This window comes from Stenella coeruleoalba (genome assembly GCF_951394435.1).
Source record: "Stenella coeruleoalba genome assembly, chromosome: 5".
Classification (NCBI taxonomy): Eukaryota; Metazoa; Chordata; class Mammalia; order Artiodactyla; family Delphinidae; genus Stenella; species Stenella coeruleoalba.
Genome location: NC_137150.1, coordinates 48,596,395 through 48,617,798, shown reverse-complemented (window position 1 = coordinate 48,617,798; position 21,404 = coordinate 48,596,395). Strand labels below are relative to the sequence as shown.

Here is a 21,404-nt window from a genome sequence, read left to right as displayed (position 1 = left end):
GACCGCCTGGAGGGGTGGGATAGGGAGGGTGGGAGGGAGGGAGACGCAAGTGGGAAGAGATAAAGGAACATATGTATATATATAACTGATTCATTCTGTTGTGAAGCTGAAACTAACATACCATTGTAAAGCAATTATACTCCAATAAAGATGTTAAAATGAAAAAAAAAAACAATATGGAGTTACCTTTTATAATTCTTTTTTTCCGGTAGCTTAGTTTCTTCCAAGTTCAATGGTCTCCTTCTGATTTTTTCTTTTTTTCTGCTTTGAGATGGCATGGGAGTCCGGGAGTGGACAGCTTGCAGTGTCCTTGTGGTGGAGGAGTTGGGGGAGGGATCTTGGAGAGTACTGAGGGGCCACATACTGCCCTTTGGTTCTCCTGATGCCGCTTCAGGCTGGAGGCTCTGTTGGCTTCCCATGTGGACACCACCCTATGGTCTGCTCACCCAGAGTCCCCACCTGCTGACTCAACATCTGACACAGCAGAGCCCCTGAGGTTTGGCTGTCCCTTCCCTGGCTTAGGTGGCCCTCGCTATAGCCCTTGACCACAGAGTTATTTTTGCCCTGGCATTGGTGACCCTAACAAGCTTCTCAGGCAGAGTCTCTGCTACTCTAATGTTGCCTAAGGGGAGGCAGGCACCTCCTTCCACACCATGCTGGGTTCCTCAGGAAAGCTAACTCAGGCTCTCTCTCTGCCTGGCCTCTTGGCACTCCGAGGTTGTTCCAGGGCACCTTGCTGGAAAGTCTTCTTCCAGGAAACCACACGAGATGTGCGGCAAGCGTGCTTCTGTGCTTAGCTTCCCCTCTACTCGTCTAACACTGTTCTCCTCTCCTGGACCCTAGAGTACTCTGGGCGCTCCCAGAATCGAAAGCTAGGCCACTCTCTTCCTGCCTTGCTGGGACTTTCCTGATATACAACCGTGAGCAGGTCCTCCAGTCCTGGCTCTTGTTATGCTAACCAACAGAGATGATCTGGAATTAAGTTATCCATTCTCTCTCCACAAAGTCTAGTTTTAAGGATAAAAGTTTCAACTAAGTAGATGAAAAAAGGAAGTGTGGGACTCAAAGCCAGACCACCCTAGCCTCTTTGGTGATGGGAGTTCTCACACACGTTCCATTCCTGTGGCCATGAGCCTCATGACTCTGCTGCTGAGGGGTCATAAGTGGCTGCTGGCTTTATAGCTTCACATTTTTGTATCACCTCCATCTATTTAAAAAAATATAAAGTTAGCTTTCAGGTTTTGTTTATTACTAAAGTTCTTACTGACTTACTGTCAGTGACTTATCTAATTGTGGTGAGGATACACTGAAAAATAAAGATTGCTTTAGAACTATTTTATAACCTCACTTGTTTTGATACTGACACACTTCTGATCCACCATGCACTTGAAATTATTTCCTCCTGTAGTGCTGAGAGATCTTTTTCTGTAAGATAAGCATCTAAGTATAGAAACAGAATGTAATACGATTAATTTCAAGGACACTTTTTCCATGTAAACAAAAGACTTATAAAGAAAGAATAGGAAATATTCCTTCTTCATCTGTTCTTCCCTTTCTTTGCCCAGAACTTCTATAGTGATTATTTCATGATCTAAGGAAATTGTGAAAACTTCAAATCTACTGAGTTTGTAAAAAACTGGAACCTCTAGCTTAATAAGATTGTGATTCTTTGTTAAAAATATGGAGACTTGGGACTTCCCTGGTGGTCCAGTGGGTAGACTCCACGCTCCCAATGCAGGGGGCCTGGGTTCGATCGATCCCTGGTCGGGAAACTGGATACCACACGCATGCCGCAACTAAGATCCCACATGCCACAACTAAAGATCCCACGTGCCAAAACGAAGACCTGGCACAGCCAAATTTAAAAAAAGAAAAAGATAGCATTAGATATGTTCTTCTGAAATTGTTATGTGCTACTTTATAATGCTTTTAACAATTAATAGAATACTGTATTTGGTATAAGCTTTGAATAAATGAAAGTATTTGCTTCTGGAAATAACTGAGTTGGAAATAACAAACATTTTCCATCAATTTGCATATACTCATATCAATAAAGTATATTATTTTTATAATGGCAATTTCATTCAGTCAGTGAGCTTTGGTTCACCTCTTGCTCGTGTATATCATACAAGTGGATAACAGTTTGGAAATGGTAAGATAAGAAAGACAATCAGCAGAGGTTTTTGCTTCTTTCAATACTAGTTTTAATTGTTATTTTCCTTAATTTCCCTAACTTTATTTTATTTTTTTAAAGTTTTTTTTGATGTGGACAATTTTTAAAGTCTTTATGGAATTTGTTACAATATTGCTTCTGTTTTATGTTTTGGTTTTTTGGCCGCAAGGCATGTGGGATCTTAGCTCCCCGACCAGGGATCAAACCTGTACCCCCTGCATTGGAAGGCGAAGTCTTAACCACTGGACCACCAGGGAAGTCCCAATTACCCTAATTTTAGAAAGTCTCACTTTCCTTAATATTCCCATTCAAAAATAAGATTACTTATTATCTTTTTTTTTTTTTTTTTTTTTTTTTTTTGCGGTACGCGGGCCTCTCACTGTTGTGGTCTCTCCCGTTGCGGAGCACAGGCTCCGGACGCGCAGGCTCAGCGGCCATGGCTCACGGGCTCAGCCGCTCCGCGGCATGTGGGATCTTCCCGGACCGGGGCACGAACCCACGTCCCCTGCATCGGCAGGCGGACTCTCAACCACTGCGCCACCAGGGAAGCCCCTACTTATTATCTTATTACATAAAATCTTACTAAGATTTAGAAAGCCATGAACCCTGAAAATAAAAATACTACTAAAATATTATCTCCTGCATTGCAAAGTACCTTAAAAATATCATTTGATCTTAAATAGTGATTTTTAATGGCCATAAAATGCCAAACACGATGAGAATTGTATGCTGGAAACATGGTTCTTGCTTCTGGCTTATAATCTATGACTTTTTTTTTTTAATCAAAAGACCCTTGTTTTTTGCTACATGAGTCCCCTGTTCCTCCCTCTTCACTACTGATATAGCATAAGAACAAGCATGAAAAATAACTGCCAAGGTATAGGAAAGAAAGTAGTCTAGGAAACAGAAGAAATGGCATTTCATCTTCAAACAGGAAAATTAACTTAAAAGGATCATTAAAACAATTGCACTTGTTTGTTGATGGTGATACTTTCTTTGGTACCAAGAACACAGGATAAAAACTCCTCCAGGGAATTTGAATCTAGATTACTTGACCATACCACAAACACTTCTGGAATTGAACACATTTTTGTTATGTGGATATTAATTGTAATGGAATTCGATCCCCCCCAAATTATTTGCATTTCTCTAAATAATAAAAGTATTTCCAACAAAAAAATGACCATGAAAAATGAGAACTACAGTTACTGTGCTCTTATAACTTCATAAAATGTTGAGCTCTTGTGCTGAGTGTCACCATGATTCACGGGTAATATATTTTTACTGCCATTAGAACACTTGCAAAATTAAGGTAGAATTACCTCTGTTGACTGCTATTAGCCAAAGCTCCAGGATCCAGTGCCAAAAATAAATCCTCGTAATGATAGACTTCAACAGTTGTACAAAGCAGGCTTTTAAAGATTGGTTTCTGGAAACTAAATATTACTTGCTGTGACAAAGGGCCTATCATTAATAGATATCTAGCACAGACCATTAAATGGACAGATTCCTTTTAACAATGTAACAATGTTTATAGAATTAGCATAGTAACACTAGTGATACTTTTTTTTTTCTTAAAGTCTTCTTTTTGGTAAAGAGCCTCTGTAGTTTTACAAATATTACCCCATTCATACTTAAAACATCTAGTTTTTTTTTAGAAGGCAGTAAGAGCATTTGATCAAATCCTCCAAAGGTGCAGTAACTGTACTTCACACATGGCGTATCGTTGATAAAACCAGAAGCGGTCTTGGGTTCCCTGACTCCCCTCCAGTTTACTGCTCTGACTCCTGGCTTGAGCAGTACCCTGTTTCAAAGTAATCTCAGATGTCAATATTTTATCCTGTTTCAAAGCAATATCAGATGTCAATAATGAATCAGTTTTATGAGTGCCACATGACATGAAATATCTTTTTTTGAATTGTGGTTTAATACACATAACATAAAATCTACCATCTTAACCATCTTTAAGTATACAGTTCAGTAGCAACTTTATTCACATTGTTGTGCAACCAAGTCTCCAGAATTCCTTTCATCTTGCAAAACTGAAACTCTATACACATTAAACAACAACTCTCCATTCCCCTTCCCCCAACTCCTGGCAATCACCATTCTACTTTCTGTTTCTAGGATTTTGACTATTCGGGGTACCTCATATAGGTAGAATCATATTGTATTTGTTCTTTTGTGATTGGCTTATTTCATGTAGCATAATGTCCTCTAGGTTCATCTGTGTTGTGGCATGTATCAGAATTTCCTTCCTTTTTAAGGCTGAATAAAATTCCATTGTATGTATATATGATCTTTTGTTTATTCATTCATCCACTGAGGGACACTTGGGTTACTTCTGTCTTTTGGCTATTTCGAATAATGCAACTGTGAAAATGGGTATGCAAATATCTCCTTAAGACTCTGCTTTCAATTCTTTTGGGTATATACCCAGGAGTGGGATATCTGGATCATAAGGTAATTCTATTTTTACTTTTTTTGAGGAAATTTTATACCTCAATAAAGCTGAAAAAACATTTATAAATACTGAAAGAATATTCCCTCAATTTTTTATGCTATTCTCTAAGCAATGGCTTAGAGACATGATGTGCACTTCTAAAGTTTTCGTCTGGATTATTAACATTTTCTCCATCATCTTATTAAGTCTACAATCAACAAAACATATCGAGCACTGATACAAAGCATTTTCTGATTTCCATGGCGTTCATACTCTCACCACCACTGATTTCAAGCCACCTCCATCTCTGAAGGGACACACAGCAGCATTATACATTGCTTCCACCATTCTAATAAGTAGATGTAAACAACCTCAAAAGCATACAAAATAGTAAAATGTGGTAAAATAATTAGCAAGTGATAAGTTTTGAGTATGTATTACCTAATTTTAATATAATTGATTCAATAGTGTGTGTACATAACTTGATTTTTAATAACAGCTATGTTTAACAGCAAACTTGAAAAATTCCTACAAATTTAATCATCACTATTGTGAGTTGGTACAAGCTGGCTCCAGCACATCTCTGTTTAGACCACTTCTGCTCTCAGCCATGAACAGAGTCCTTCCCTCCTCCAACAATGTAAGCATTTTGTTTGGGTTTCTAAAACAGTGTATAACTTTAGCCTTTCCTTAAAATCTTTCAAGTAAGTCTCAACTAATTGGTATTCCAAGTCCTTCTAAATCTGGGCCCTGTACACCTAACCACAATGTTCCCACACCTCGTTAACGTGAACCTTGCTGCACTTCCAGTGGAGCCGGGTGCCTCCCAGCCCTGTCTTCACACAGCCCCATGCACATTCTTGACTCTGGGCCCTGCAACCTCTCAGTTTCTCTGGAAAGCCTTCCCCTATCCTCATACAAGTTCAATCCCTCCATTAGGGCCCAGCTCCAATTCCACTGACTCTATGAATTCTCTGGCTACCTCAGTAACTTCTCTTACCACTTTATTATACTTATAGCTTCTACCGTAAGATGCGCCTCTTAGTGAAGTATTATTTTGTACTGATCTTTTATTGTTGTCACATGTTGTTCTTAATTTCCCAATTAGAATGTATTGGAAATGTATAACATCTTCGATTAGAATGTAAGGAAAAGACTCATGTTTTATACCTCCTGAGTATCCTTCCTATATGTATGCATATACTCAAAAATATTCATTGAGCATCTACCATATATCAGGGGCTATGCTAGGCATTAGGGATAAATTTGTAAAAGTCCTTGTAAAGGATCAAGACACAAGTTTATCTTTGCCTACCTCGTTGACAAGGCACACACTAGGAAATAAAAATAATTAATTAGATTAAGTTTGGGGGTAAAGTATATAAATAGAACCACTGAATTCCAGAGCTAGCAGGGATCTTAGACCAGGGAATCTCAATGGGGACAGTGGTACCTCCTCAGGGGTTCTGTGGAACCCAATGGAGGGTTTTGGGTTGTTAGGTTGTTTAGAGAATGCTATGGCATTTCTGGGTGGTTCCAGGGATAGGCAACATCCTGCAATGTGTGGACAGTCATGCTCAACAAAGAATCACATTGTTTCATACACAATTTTAAAGTGTTTTGCTGGGAATTTATGAAGATGAATTATAATTAGCAGAACTTAGAACTGAACTCCACTTTACATGAAGAACTTTCTCTTATATGGTTTTTGGCATACACTGAATTTTCCAGATATTCAACTAGGATGTAAGTTGAGGGAAAATTGCTTTCTTCCATTCCAAATTTTTTTGAGTTGTTCATCATTCCAAAAATAATCATATCATAATCAGCAATGTCCTTCATGCTATTTGAGTCACAAAATCAACACATCATATCATTCTGCATTCTTAGTCATTATATGTCTACATCTCTCTCTATAAAATCTTACAACATGCTCATCTGTACAATATACTAATTTAGTCCTGATTTCAAAAAGTCGAGTACTTTAAAAACTCAAAAATATTACATTGACTATAAATAACATTATAATTTAAATATGTTGATATAATAAAGTATTAAATAATGTAAGCACACATAAAAATTAAATAAAACATTTTCAATATAAGTGGGTATAAGCAGCTGACTTTTCATGTATCTTACAGTGTAGTTGTGCTGGAGTATTTGCATGTTAAAATACATATGACTTTTTTAATGTTATTTTCCTTGCTTTTCTCCTTCCTATTACACTTAGGACATTACCTTGGTTTTCTGGAAGTGTGTAAGCAGGTTATATAATCTAGGAATTCCACGTCAGGATGTTAAGGGGTGTTCCAAAATGTCTGTTATGAGAAGGGGGCTTCGGGTCTGATGAGGGTGAGCACAGCAGCTGCAGGACCACACAGACATGAGATCGCTCCAATCACTCCAAGTGTTTTTATCTCTGCTGTGACCCTTGTTTCATTGCTGTGGGGTTTTGCTTGCCCTCCTGCCCTCCTTGAGAGCACCTGCACCCCTGGGATAGGGTCTGTGTTCTCTTGAATCTGAGAGCATTAGGCACACTGAAGTCAGATAGCAACATGCATGATGAAATGGATGTCGAAATCATGGTAACCATAAAGCACAACAGAAATACTGGCAAATAAAGCGAGAGCTTGCCTGACATGTCACCTACGATGTAATTTTAAAGATAGTCATAAGGACAGTATCTTGGAAGGATAATAATGACTAAAGGAAATAATGTCATTGGTGTTGGGTGTAGTTCTAAGAACTGGGGCTCAGACCCCAGGGGAATCAAGCTAAATTTTAGTGCCTCCTGTCCTTGCTTGCTCGTGTCTTCGAACCGTGTCTCCTACAACAGAAGGGAGGTTTTAAAATTCATCACCTAAGGGAAGGTTCTAAATACTTTGTAGCTTTGAGTAGGTTTGGAAAATGATTAGAGACGAAATGCTTGAAAACATGTGTAGGAAGCGTTGAGGGAAAAACAGCCTGGCCCTTATTATTATTCAGCTGACAAATACCACTGCAGCTTCCCCAGGCACCACCCCCTGCCCCCATCACCAACACACACAAACACTTAAACACCTTAGTCACCATTTTGCACAAGCGCTGTTCTGTTTTCATTTCTTTGCAGTGTCCCCCTCTCAGGTTTCCAGTCAAAAATGCAGCAGAGGTTCACCAAAAAATTAATAATCAAATGTACCCAATTTTTATCTAAACAAAATCACCCTTGACACAACAGGGACAACCCCTGACCAAAGATAGGTGCTTCGTGCTATATCCTGGGGTCATAAACCCAGGTGCTCTCAAATGGAAAAAGAAATATGCTTCAGAGCGAAAACAAGCTGCAGCTGGTCTCCGTGTGGATCAACCAGGGACCGTGATTTCGTCCAGTTTCCCCACATGGGGAGGGCCCAGAGGAGACTCTGGGGCAATCAGGGACCAGCCAGAGAGCCAAGACCAGTCAGTCAAGAAGAGGAGAAGTGAATTGCGAATACAAGCAACTGCTGGCATGTCAAGTGATTTTTTCTGGGATGACTTATATATAATAGAAAAATAAGTAATTTTGCCTTTTTGTCCCTAGGGTTAATGCATCAGTTTTTCTTGTTACTAGTTTTTCCTACTTTCTATTCAACTGCTGTTGCCCTTCTAAAGACACACTGTGAGAAACAAGGGTGAGATATGATCGTTTCCATCTATTAGTGCAAAATGGTATTGCTTCTCTATGCCTGCCTCAGCAACCATGGCAACAGCCCTTCTCACTGGGCATCTGCAGCTAGTGTTTCACCCTATCACTCAGGAGTAAAAGGCTGCCTGTGTCCCTGTTCTCAATTAGAGAAAGCTCCTTCGGATCCAAGTCTTTCCAGCCATGCATTTTGGGACACAACTCCGATTCTGTGGACATTCTGTCTTATTTGGTGAGACGGATGAGCTAGCCATACTCGTCAAACTGTGGGAGGTGTGAAGAGAGGGTGACTATGAAATGTAACATTGGAGAAAGCACCTCCATCTTACAAAATGCCAAAGAAATCTGGCAGTTCTGCCCTGGCCTTTGGGACAAACATGCCAGCGTGTTTTTCATAGGATAACACTGACCTCAAGGTGCCAATCTGAGTTTAGAGAGAGGAAATTCTTTGTCCATAAATGCAGGCAGCTAGGGCCAAAAGGGTTATCAATGTTCCTTCAGCAGAACAGAGCCTTAGGACACAAGGATGCCTCGGACTTATTACAAGAATGATGGTGACGGCTAACATTTACTGAGTGCTTACTCTGTTTTAAGCCCTATGCTTTATATTTCTTACACATTACCTCATGTATTCATCGCAACAGACCTGTGAGGCAGGTACTACTATTACTTTCATTTTATAGATGAGGATGCTGAGGCGAGGATACAGTTAGGCTCCCACTGCCAGTAAGAGAACGGGGATTTGAACCCAAGTCTGCCTGGCTTCACAAGCTTCTCACCTTCACACACAGCCTTAGGTGGGAGTTGAGTGGACTGGAGCAGAACTCCCTCTTCCACTCCCCATCTCCACCCCCAGGTCTGAGCCATTGGAATTTCTGGGCCTTTTCCTGGTTATCCAGCCCCTGGTCCTGTCTCCCCAGGTTACTCATCTTTTTCTTGCAATTGAGGTCTCAGTATGCAATTATTAATATTGTGTGGTGACCTGGAGCATAACTGTCTACTCTTTGAAAACACAAGGTGAGCATAAGTTCCTTGAAGTTCTCTGCTAATGATGCTTGGCACTCTTTGGCTAAAGGAACATGAGTCCATAGCTGTCATCTTTCTAGCTCTAGTTGTGGAAGCACTGTGATTTACGAATGCAGCCAATCTAGCTGGAACTCTACATATCTGAAAGGGTGAGGCTTTCCTTTGCCTGTTTGCTCTGAGCACAGATTCCAAACAGCAGGAATGATGGTTATGTGAAGATGTTGTTCACACACTGAAAGCTGAATGGACACCTGGTTTGCACATTGGCCACGGGAAATCTTGAATATCCTGGCCGGTTACTAGGACTCCCGTTTGCATGAGGCCCCCTTGGGGTCTTGGGAAGTGGGATAGTGAATTTTGGGAAGTTACAAACTCCTAGAACATCAAGATGAGTCTTAAACAAAGATGTGATGAAGGCTGCCTTTGATTTAGGGGGACTGCAGTACCCTGAAATGCAGAGGATGTATCATGTCTTGAATGAAGGAAGGAAAATTGATCCCTGGAGAAGAGTTCAAGGGCAATAGAGGAGAGGTGCGTTATTACTGGCCCACATTTCTCTAGATCTGGGAGATATATCCCAAGTCCCTCAAACAAGTGGGCTATCTTTTGAAGGAGGGCTTAAAGAATGTAATAGCCAGTATAAGACCAGGCCACTGGAAGTTAGGCCAAAAAAACTGTGTTTGCTGGCAGGGGAGAAACTCTTCTATAGCTTTAAGGATTATTGCAGTGAAAGGAGAGAGATGAGAATCATATTCCAGGGACAGGGAAGTAGTAGCCACAAACCCAGGCCACCAAGAGCTGGAACAGGCAACATGAACCACAGCTTCATCTGTTGAGAAAGCTTCAGGAACAAGACCAGGAAGCCTGCCTTATAGCTAATAGGAAAAGGAAGGAAAGCTTGGGGCCTTTGAGTCCAGTGGCTTCCTTGGAAAACTCAAGAGTTTTCATCCCCAAGGAAGCCTGGGAAAATAAGAGTCACCCCATGTTATGGGGTGAATTACATCCCTCCGAAATTTATATGTTGAAGTCTTAACCCCCAGTACCTAAGAACGTGGCTTTCCAGGAGATAGGGCCTAGTAATCAAGTTAAAAGGAGGTCATTAGGATGGGCCCTAATCCAATGACTGGTGTCCTCATAAAAAGGGAATTTGGGACACTGACATGTACACAGGGAGAACAGCATGTGAACATGAAGGCAGAAATCAGAGTGATGCTCCTACCAGCCAAGGTACAGTAAAGATTGTCAGCGCACCACTGCAGGCTAGGGGAGATACATGGAACCAATTCTTCCTCACAGCCCTCAGAAGGAACCAAGCCTGCCCAAACCTTGATCTTGGACTTTTAGCCTCCAGAACTGACAATAAATTTCTATTGTTTAAGCCACCCAGTTTGTGAATCTGTTACTGCAGCTGTAGGAAACTAATGCATCCAGTTAAGCCCTCAGAGCACCAGGTACTGGAACATTAATATCAAGGAATGAAAGGGACAGCAGTTCTCACTATCATGATGAGGTTATGCCCCATAAATTGTGTTCTCGGTCTAGGCCGTGTTTTGGTGAATGACTAGAATGTCTTCTCCCCTGAAGTATAAGTGTAAATCCTGTAAAATACTAATATACACAAATATTCATTCAATGAACACTTACAGGCACTATTATATGCTCAGCAACCATTATCAGTTTAAAAACATGACTAATAAAATTGGGTCAAACACTTAGTTGTCTCCTTTTTAAAATATTCTGATGAATGGATCCATTGAAGCCTGTCTCCAGCATTGCTGCTCTGGCCAGGCCTCCAGAGGTCAGATAGGGATGGAGAGGGGCACTGACTCAGCACATCTGGATGAACAGCAAGGTTTCACTTATTTCAACAACACTTTATGGTTCCTGTATGGAATACTTAACTGAGAGCACTGAGTGCTACAGGATTTCCCTTTCTAGAGTGGAAATCCTGTATAGAACAATAATCAACATAATCAAGGCCTTTTTTCTTGGCTTTTCCTTAGAGGTGAGATTGGTCCATTTCATGTAATTTTGTTGGATTCCACTAGAGCCTTTGAAATTCTTGTTTCTGAAGAACATTTTCTTTGGTATGTGGTTTAGAAATACAAAGGGGGATGGTGGTTGGACATAAGCCCTAAACAAATCTTTTTATTGTGGATAACTTCAAACATATACTAAAGGAGACAGACTAGAAGGATGATCCTGAGTATACCAATTATGTTGCTACAACAATTACAAACTCGTGCCTACTCTTGTTTCAGTGATGCCGTCCACTTCTCCTTCCCCACGCTGTTTTATACTGAAGTAGATGCCAGCTATGATATGATTCCATCCCCAAATATTTCTCTAAAAGAGAAAGACCTTCCAAAAATTACAATGACCCCATTACCACACCTAAAATAGTAAGTCTAAGTGGCATCTATTGCCCAGTCAGTGTTAAGTTTCCCTGACGGTCTCATCATTTTTTTTTTTTAAGTGTTTTTGTTTTTATTTAATTAATTAATTAATTTTGGCTGCGTTGGGTCTTCATTGCTGCACGTGGGCTTTCTCTAGTTGTGGTGAGCGGGGGCTGCTCTTTGTTGCGGTGCGCAGGCTTCTCATTGCGGTGGCTTCTCTTGTTGTGGAGCACGGCCTCTAGGCACGCGGGCTTCAGTAGTTGTGGTGCGCGGGCTTCAGTAGTTGTGGTGCTCGGGCTCAGTAGTTGTGGCACAGGGGCTTAGTTGCTCTGAGGCATGTGGGATCTTCCCGGACCTGGGATCAAACCTGCGTCCCCTGCATTGGCAGGCGGATTCTTAATCACTGTGCCACCAGGGAAGTCCCTCTCATCACTTTTTGAAAAGTTGATTTGTTTGAATGAGAATCCAAAAAATGTCCACTTGTTGCATTTAGTTTATGTGCCTTGAGTTTCTATTAAGCTGTAGGTTCTCCTCTCCCTTCTTTTTCTTCGAAATATATTTGTTTAAGAAAACAGGTTATCTCTGTCGAGCCTCCCACAGTCTGGTTTTGCTGACTGCATTCCTGTGGTGTTAATATGTTTCACAGGCCTCTGTATTTCCTGAAACCTTGTTATGAGATTTAGATCCTTGATCTGATTCAGATTCGATATTTCGTCAAAGCTGGTGTTGGATCTCCTACCAGGAGGCACATCATGTTCAGTTCTCTCTCTTCTTGTGATGTTAGTGCTATTGATAGTCAGAGCCTAGATCTTATTTCATTTGAGGTTTGCCAGATGATGATACTTTAAGTCTACTATTCCTTGAGTGTAAGGATACAGCTCATACAGGAAAGGCAGGTTCAAGCTTTATTCTTTTCCAAATATTTAGTTGGTTCACTAACATTCTCCAAAGGTGACCAATGAGATTATTTTTAAAATGTCATTATGACTTTTATAATAAATTTATTTAATGTTTGCCTTAATGCTCAAATTGTTCCATCTTTGGCCAGTTGGTGCTGTTTCAAGCTGGTGTTTGAGTCTTGCACATAAGATTTTTAACTACTTTTGGGAAAAGGGCATAGACACTCTTTCCAGACCTTTCACTCATAGAGCAGTGGTGTCCAAACTTTTTTATTGTTAACTCCCATTATAAAATATTTTCAAGTGTGAATCACCACTGTATGTTTATTTATAAATTATACACATGTACTATTATTTTATATATTATGTGCATAATAACACCCCAAAAAGAAAATGTAAAGGATGAGATAAAGCTGAAATAAATAATGTTTTAAAAATGATGGCCACCTACGAGATCACTGGATATGGCTCTCTCAGCCAGTATCTTGGCAATGGCAGAGCGCTCCACCTTTGTCTGGTGAAAGCCAGCCATCATAAGAGAGACCAGGCTGCTGGCCTCCAATACTGGGGCCTGGAAAGCTCAGCCCAGTTTCCTGCCAAGAGTCTGGCCTTGAGCACAGCTGAGATTCCTAAAGTGTCCTGGCACCCCACCAGGCTCTTTCAATGTCCAACAATCTGGTGAGCAGGCCTGAGTTGGGTAAATGTTCAAAAGAGGAGACACACAGGCTGCCTTCACAGATATGGAAACAGAATCATATTCAACTCTCCGAGAAGGAAAAATTTTAAGTTAGAAAGTATGACTTCCTTTGAGAAAAGGAATCAGCTGATTAAAAAGAACTGATAAAGCAAATTACTGAAAAGTACTTTTTCACTGCCTTCCTATGCTGATAAACAAAGCCAAAGGATAAACAAATATTTATGACTCAGGCTGCTCAACAGAGGACTTTTTTAAGTAATCTGGTTGAGACAAACTCTCAAAGACTCAAAGATTTTGCTCCATCACGAGTAACAGATTTCCTCAGTTGTGCTTTTATGATATTCAGTTTATGAGGACTCTCTTACTGCCAAATTGTTTTGATATTCCACTACATTGCAAACCTTCATGCTTGTCAATAACTCTGAAACATGTTTAGAAATTGTTAAACATTAATAAGTAAGGCTGGTGTTGGAAGTAATGGTGGTTTATGCAAGGAGCCTATTGTTATCTCTTCAAGGTGTCTGAATATAAAATCAACTCTGATATTTACAAAAACAATCTTTTGTTCTCCAAAACAATTAAAAAAAGTCAGAACAGCATCTGGCTTTTGAAATGGTACCCACATTCCCTGCCTCTCTTTTGTAAAAGTTTAAAAGCAAACCTGGATAAAAGAAAAATTTCTCCTTTGACAGTTTCTAAATTTGAACATGGAATTTTACTCATAATTTGCAATTGTGGCAAAGAAAGTTAAGAGCTGAAAGGACCTGAGAGAGTAAGATCATCTTTAAGAAGAAGCAGAAACTTCCAAATGGTTCATCACCTGAATTTTACTCTAAGTTATTCATTTCTATGAGTTAAGGGTTGCTAACCCTAGAAGAATGCAAATATGTCTAGGAAGCAGAATATAGTACTGCTAACATTTTGGGTGAATCAGTCAGTTTTCCTACTGATTGAAGGGACCAGGCAGAGAGAGGTTGCAAATTTTTTGTGACAATCTCTTCAAGAGATGGGAAATTTTTTCACCTACTGACTTTTTTCTGTACAAACACTTAAGCCCTGTTTTTGTAATGCCAACCACTCTTACTGAAAAATAAAATTTGACCAATTTTAGCATCTATACTAGAGAGCTATCCCAAAAGTTCAGTTCTCAAAGTTGGAAACAAAAGGCCTGAGCTTTTTATTTCATCACAATCACCTTCACCTTCAGGAGGGCTGGCTAGCTCTTCAAGTATGTGATGATAACCCACCACCCTTACTGCCTCGTTTATAAAATACCTCTAAAAATGCTCACCATCACTAATTTATCCAAAAAGGAGACAAGTAAACTACATCATCATGGAAAAATCTGTTCTGTGTGATTTCCCAGCTGGATTAAGTACTTAGAGGCCCTGGGCGGGCAGACAGACGTTGAAAAGACAACTGTGCTCTATTATGTAAACAAGTAAAAACAATTTCAAACTATAAAATACTTGTACGGAATCCAGCAAAGCATTTGTATTTCCCATGATGACCACTTCAATTTATTTTTCAAATATAAAATATCAAATTTTTTTAAAAAAAGGTTTTTTGTTGCTTCTCTTTTTGCTGATCAGCATGTGCCTCTTCTTCTTCCCCTCAGCTGACCCAGTCCCATGTGTTTTCGTCACAGAAGACAACTTGCTATAAAGCTGGATTCGTGTCAGGATTTCAGTTTCTTGGGAATGGGTTTACCAGTTAATAAACAAGTTTGTATTAAGCATTTGCTAATGCCCAGTACTGTGCTGAGTACTGCAGGGAACTCCAAGACTTGTAAGTATGAAGGTGGTATTTCATTCAAAGTGTTTATAACCTGGGAAAGAAAGGTGAGTACGTGAAAATGTCAGTTGTTACACAACATGGATCTGGAATTGAGTACCTGGGAGACACTCTGGAAAAAAGCTGGACTTGTGGGGTTTTTTTTTAATTACTTAAATTTTATTTTCTGTTTTGAGTAAAAATATTCAAAATTCCAAATTCAAAGTTTCAAAGATCTTCCTCTCTCCCCTATCGTTCAACTCCAAGTTTCCTCCTCAAAGGCAATTGACATTACTGCCTTTTTGTATATTTTTTCAGCGATATCTCATGCATATATAAATAAATGTGAGTAGATACTTTCTCTCCCTTTGGAGTTACAAATTGTAGCTAGTCTGTGCCTTGAAACACAGAGGTAGTACGGTGTAGCAAGCTATCAAAAGCTGAGGCTCTGGGTAGGGGGCTGAGAGCAATAGATGAGGGAGATTAAGAGGTACAAACTTCCAGTTACAAAATAAATGTCATGGGGATGAAATGCACAGCCTGGGGAATAGAGTCAATAATCATGTAATATCTTTGCATGGTGACAGATGGTGACTACATTTATTGTGGTGATCATTTTATAATGTACAGGAATACTGAATCACTATGTTGTGCACCAGGAACTAACATAGTGTTGTAGGTCAATTATTCTTCAAGAAACAAACAACCTCACTCACAGAAAAAGAGATTATATTTGCGGTTACCAGAGGTGGGAGATGGGGGGAGGAGGAATTGGAGGAAGGTTGTCAAAAGGTACAAACTTCCAAGTATAAGATAAATAAGTCCTAGGGATGTAATGTACAACATGATTAACATAATTGACACCACTGCATGTTATATATGAAAGTTGTTCAGAGAGTATATCCTAAGAGTTCTCATCAAAAGGGAAAAACATTTCTTTTTCTTTTCTTTTGTATCCTTATGAGATGATGGATGTTCACTGAATATACTGTGGTGATCATTTCACGATGGACCTAAGTCAAACGATCATGCTGTACGCCTGAAACTTATACAGTGCTGCATGCCAACTGTATCTTAATAAACTGGAAGAAAAAAAAAAGCTGAGATTCTGGAGCCTGTGTTCCAGTCTTGGCTCTGTCGTTTTTTACCAGTGTGACCTTGGGCAAAAGTCACTGAGACAGTTCACTGATCTCTAAAATGGAGGAAAGTATGAGTATCTGCCTCTTAAGGTTGTTAAGGATTAAGTGAGCTAAGGTATATTAAATGCTGAGAACACTGCCTAGCATGTAGAAAGCACTGTAACATGTTAGACGTTACTATTTTCACGTAATATGTCTTGGAGTTTGTTCCTTATCAGCATAAACAGAGGACTCTTATTTACGATTGCTTAATGTTTCATTGAAGGACACACTATATTGTGCTTGGCCTCGAATGATGAATAATATTTAGAAAATTAGGAAAATAGTGGTGTTACAGGGCATAAGGAGATAAGAGAAAAAGTAACAGGTTATCACTATGCACCTTCAATTGGCTAAATTTTATTTATTTATTTGCCGCGCCTTGCAGCTTGCGGGATCTTAGTTCCTGGACCAGGGGTCAAACCCGGGCCCCCTGCAGTGGAAGCTCGGAATCCTAACCACTAGACTGCCAGGGAATTCCCTAAAATTTAAAAGACTGACCATACAGTGTTGGCAAGGATGCAGGAACAAGCGGAACTCTCTCACACACTGCTGGTCAGTAGGTAACATGGTGTGATCATTTTGGAAAACAGTATGGCAGTCTGGCAATTTCTTATGAAGTTAAACACACATCTGTCACATGAGGCAACCATTGCACTGCCAAGTATTCACTTGAGAGAAATAAAAATATATATATGTTACTGGCAAAGCCCAGTGGGTCCCTGGAGAAAAATAAGATGGTATCTACGGGATAAGGTCTAACCTCTTCTTTTGTGCTTAGTCTAGTTTCACTTGCTTTTGGGGGCCGTGTGTAGTGGCCTTGCGCCTCACACATCGGATAAGGGTTCCCAGCACAGAACTGCTGCTCCTGACACCCCAACTTGGCAAGCTGTGTACAGAAGTGCTGCACACAGCACCTCAATCCAAGACAGTGACTGTGGACCGTGCGCAGACATGCTGCCCCTGCACTTCAGTGTGAGGTGCCGTGAGCCACAGAACCTCGTCCGACCTGCAAGCACTCCAGCCCTCCCTCTGCTCATGAGAACCCCAGAAAGCAACCCAACCAAAGGCCTTTCAGAGAGAACATGGACTTTAGAGCTTGAGCTCACACCTCTCCATTCTTTGAGCAAAGAATAAAGCCTTCCTTTGCTTCTGAACCAAGCTCAGTCTCATTCTACTGGCATGAAGTACACCAGGCACGAGGATCCTTTTGGAGACCTAACTGAAAAGGGTCGGAAACAATTTCTGGCGATCACGAAGGATGGACTGTGGCCTTTTCAGCCACACCTATCCACCAGGCTCCAGGCTCACCCCGGCTCCAGAGGGAGGATGGCAGAGGTTTTGGGAGGTTTGCATAAGGATGACTGACTCTGATCTTTGAGTTCACCCTGATGGGGTAGAATGGCGGCAGCCTTTGGCCAAATTCAGAGCAACTCTGTCCAGCAACCCAATACCCAGGTGTGGTTAAGCACACAGCGTGGCCCCCAGAGTCATCTGGACTGCACCTCCTTGAGGGGATCATACTGTGGCAGTGTTGGGGATTGGAGACTGAAACTCACACGTGTCTGCCCACTGCCTCTGGCTGGCTTCCCATGTTACCAGACAAGACGGAGCCAGGCAGTCTTGCTCACTGTCTCGCCAGTAGTGCCGGCCTCCTGATCCCTGTACAAGGCAGTAGCAGCTGCAACAGGGCTTCTTGCCCTCCTTGCCAACCTCCAGGGGTCAACAATGCATTCTCCATCATCATAGTTTGGTAAAGGAAAGTGGCCTGCCGCGTGAGTCAAGAGGCTAGATGGGGAAAACGCCCAGGTAATAAAGACTGCCTGACAAAACAGAATGAGGGCACAGCATCTGAGTTCAAGAAGAGGCACCAGGGACGCCTGATTATGAAAGGGCCCTGGGTACAAGACCGGTGACTTGACCGTTTCTGGTTAGTGACAGTCTCCCTGAAGTGGGCTGGGAAGCCCCATGAGCTGCTCGCGAGACCAGGAGCCCCATTATCAGGAAGCCCTGTGAGCTGCTGGCAAGAACAGGAAACACCCACCGTCTGACCTCTCTCTGATCTCTTTTCCTTCTAATCTTCCAGACTCCTTCCCCCTACTGCTTGTGAGGCAAGCCTTGGATGAGTCTTTAACAACTGAGGCTCCACGGACACTCCTCCTGGTATCAACCCTCGTGATCTGGTGAGTACCCTGATTGGGGGGGAATCCCTCATGCGTTTAGCTCTCACTTGGCAGGAAGTCTAAAACGCCTTTCCAGCTGAAAGAAGGAAAGACACCCGCCTCAGCTAAGCTGCTCTGGCCTGGAGGCAGTCCCGTCTTCAAGCACCGACTGAAAGTCAAGGGGAACCCCCACATAAGAGCTCACTCCTATTTGGGTCTCTTGAGGAATCCATTAACAGTTTGCTGCTGGTTCCAAATTTCCCAAACTGGAAATCTTATTTGGGTCAAGTCTTGTGGCATTTGCGTGCCAATCACTCCAAGAGCCCCGATGGTAGTTGGAAAAAAGTCATAGTAAGGGGTTGAGGGAACATCCAGAGGGGTTCCTGAATTTGATTAGTGGAATCTTTTAGACCCATGACCCACATGGGCTGACATTTAGAGCCTCCTCAATGTACTCCTAATGGGGAAAGAAAAGGCCATGGTCTTTTAAAAAGCCTGAGAGGAAGCAGACAAAGAATAGAAACAATGTAGGTCATGTTATTTTCAGACCAGGAAGTCAAGGGGTCCCAGATAACAAACACAACTGGGACCACTGAGACAATGGATAAGGGGGTAGAAGGCAAAGGCTAACCAATTATAAAAATATGATCCTAAAGGGAATCCAAGCAGCAGGAAAGACACCTGTCAATTAGAATAAGATAAAGGAAATCAATCAAGAGCCATCGGAAAACCCTTTGACATTCCTAGACTGCCTCAGGGAATGCCTTTGAACATATACTACAACTGACCCTGGGTCATTGGAAGGGAATGCAGACCTGAGGTTGTGTTTCATTTCCCAAAATGCCCCGACATTAGGTGCAAACCTCAGAAACTGGAAATAGAACCAGATACCTCTACCCCTTGCCTGGTTGAGGTTGACTACCAGGTGTTTAATAACTGAGATATAGAGGAAGAAAAGTCAGAAGATAAAAAGGTGTGGAGGCAAGCCCATGTCCTGGCTGTTGCCCTTCAATGTCAACTGGTCACACGGGAATCTGGACTAACTGCCCAGACTCCACTGAGTGACCCCAAGTCCCCACCGAGGGATAACAGGCCAAGGAGACTAGAACCTAATCAGTGCCCGTGTGCCACGTGTAAACAAGAGGGACACTGGAAGAATGCCCTTGCCACTCCCAAAGGGAGACAGAAATGGCACATCCTGGCCACTACCCTTGAAGGCAGATGGTCCAAACAAACGAAGAATGATGGGGCCATGGGGCTCCTAAGCTGGTGCTCCAGCTGGCCCCTGAGGAGCCCTGGCTAACACTGGACATAAGGGGAAAGCCTGACAAATTCTTAGTCGACACCAGTGTCACTTACTTGGTTCTGAAGACCAGATCAGGCAAACTTGATTACAAGAGTTGTAAATTTCTAAGTGAAATAAGTCAAACAGAGATAGACAAATATCATATGATATCACTTATATATGGAATCTTAAAAAATGATACAAATGAACTTATTTACAAAACAGAAATAGACTCACTGACAAAGCAGACTCACTGACAGAAAACAAACTCACTGACTCACTACCAAAGGGGAAGGGGGAAGTAGGGCTTTGGGATTAATATATACACACTACTATATGTAAAACAGACAAACAACAAGGACCTACTATATGGCCTTGTATATACTATATATACTTGAATATATACTATATTCAATATCTTGTAATAACCTATAATGGAAAAGAATCTGAACGAGAATACATATACATATGCATAACTGAATAACTTTTCCGTACACATGAAACATTGTAAATCAACTATACTTTTTAAAAAATTGCTGGGCTTCCCTGGTGGCGTAGTGGTTGAGAGTCCGCCTGCCGGTGCACGGGACACGGGTTCGTGCCTGGTCCGGGAAGATCCCACATGCCGCGGAGCGGCTGGGCTCGTGAGCCATGGCGGCTGAGCCTGCGCGTCCGGAGCCTGTGCTCCGCAACGGGAGAGGCCACGACAGTGAGAGGCCCGCGTACCGCAAAAAAAAAAAAAAATTGTTCACCTGGATGTAGAACTCTAGGCCAACAGTTATTTTCCCTCAAAATTAATAAAATATAATAAAATTAGTTTTAAAAAGAGTTGTAAAATTATGGGGGTAACAGGGAAGGCCCAAGAACAGGCATTCATAGAGCCATTAGACAACCCAGTGGTTACTATAAAAACCTGCCACACACTAAATCCTGCCACTTTACTACCTACAGAAACAGTCCTTGGAACGTGATTGTGTAGAAACAATAGATACAGTCTATGCCAGTTCCCCCAACCTACGAAGCGAGCCTCCCCAAACCCTAAAGAGGAATGGTTCATGGACAGGAGTAGTTTTATGAGGGAGGGAAAAAGGCTGGCAGGATATGCTGTAACCTCCCAGACTCCAGTAATAAAAAGGGTTACAGAAGATAGACAAGCGTCCCTCAAAAATGAGGGGCAGGACAAAAGACACAGGAGGGCTTCGTCATTGCCAAAGCCCCTTAGCAATTCCCAGAAAATAAAAACAGAAGCTGGGTAATAAAAAAAAGTCTCACCTTTTTTTTTTCCTTTGTGTTTAGTCTAGTTCCACTTGTTCATAGGGAGCCGCGAGCAGAGACCTCACACCCAGCACTTCAGCAGAGTTCCCACTGCAAAACGGCAGCACCCGACACCTCAGCTCCAGCCGTGTGCAGAGACGCTGCGCACGACACCTTAATCCAAGATGGCGGTGGTGGGCTGGGTGCAGAGGAGCTGCACCTGGCACTGATACGAATGAATGCCACGAGCAGCGCATCTGCGCCTGCCCAGTGAGGACTCCCCATCCCACCCCGCCCACCCCGCCCACCCCGCCCACCCCGCCCACCCCGCCCCCTCCACTAGATCCCGATAAAGCAGCCACGCCCAGGGCCTGTCCGCCTGTTGGAGAGAGTGAGTGCTGCGGGCCGAGCTCTCATCTCTGCATTCTCTAATCAAAGAAAAAAGCTTCCATTTGCT

General features: G+C 41.8%; 1 protein-coding gene across 8 annotated transcripts in view; it reads right to left on the bottom strand.

The window, feature by feature from the left end:
- SAMD7 (sterile alpha motif domain containing 7) overlaps nt 1-21,059 on the bottom strand; it is a 63,891-nt gene extending 42,832 nt beyond the window's left edge. For 4 of the 8 annotated variants that reach the window (XR_013828436.1, XR_013828437.1, XR_013828438.1 and 1 more), the window contains exons 1-2: nt 20,966-21,059; nt 187-1,440 (exon numbers count right to left, since the gene is read on the bottom strand). The gene's annotated coding sequence lies outside the window, so the exon portion shown is untranslated. Of the gene's footprint in view, nt 1-186; nt 1,684-20,965 lie in introns of those variants that run through there. The other 4 variants (XR_013828439.1, XR_013828440.1, XR_013828441.1 and 1 more) reach the window with 4 other exon arrangements.
- Nucleotides 21,060-21,404: the final 345 nt, after the last annotated feature.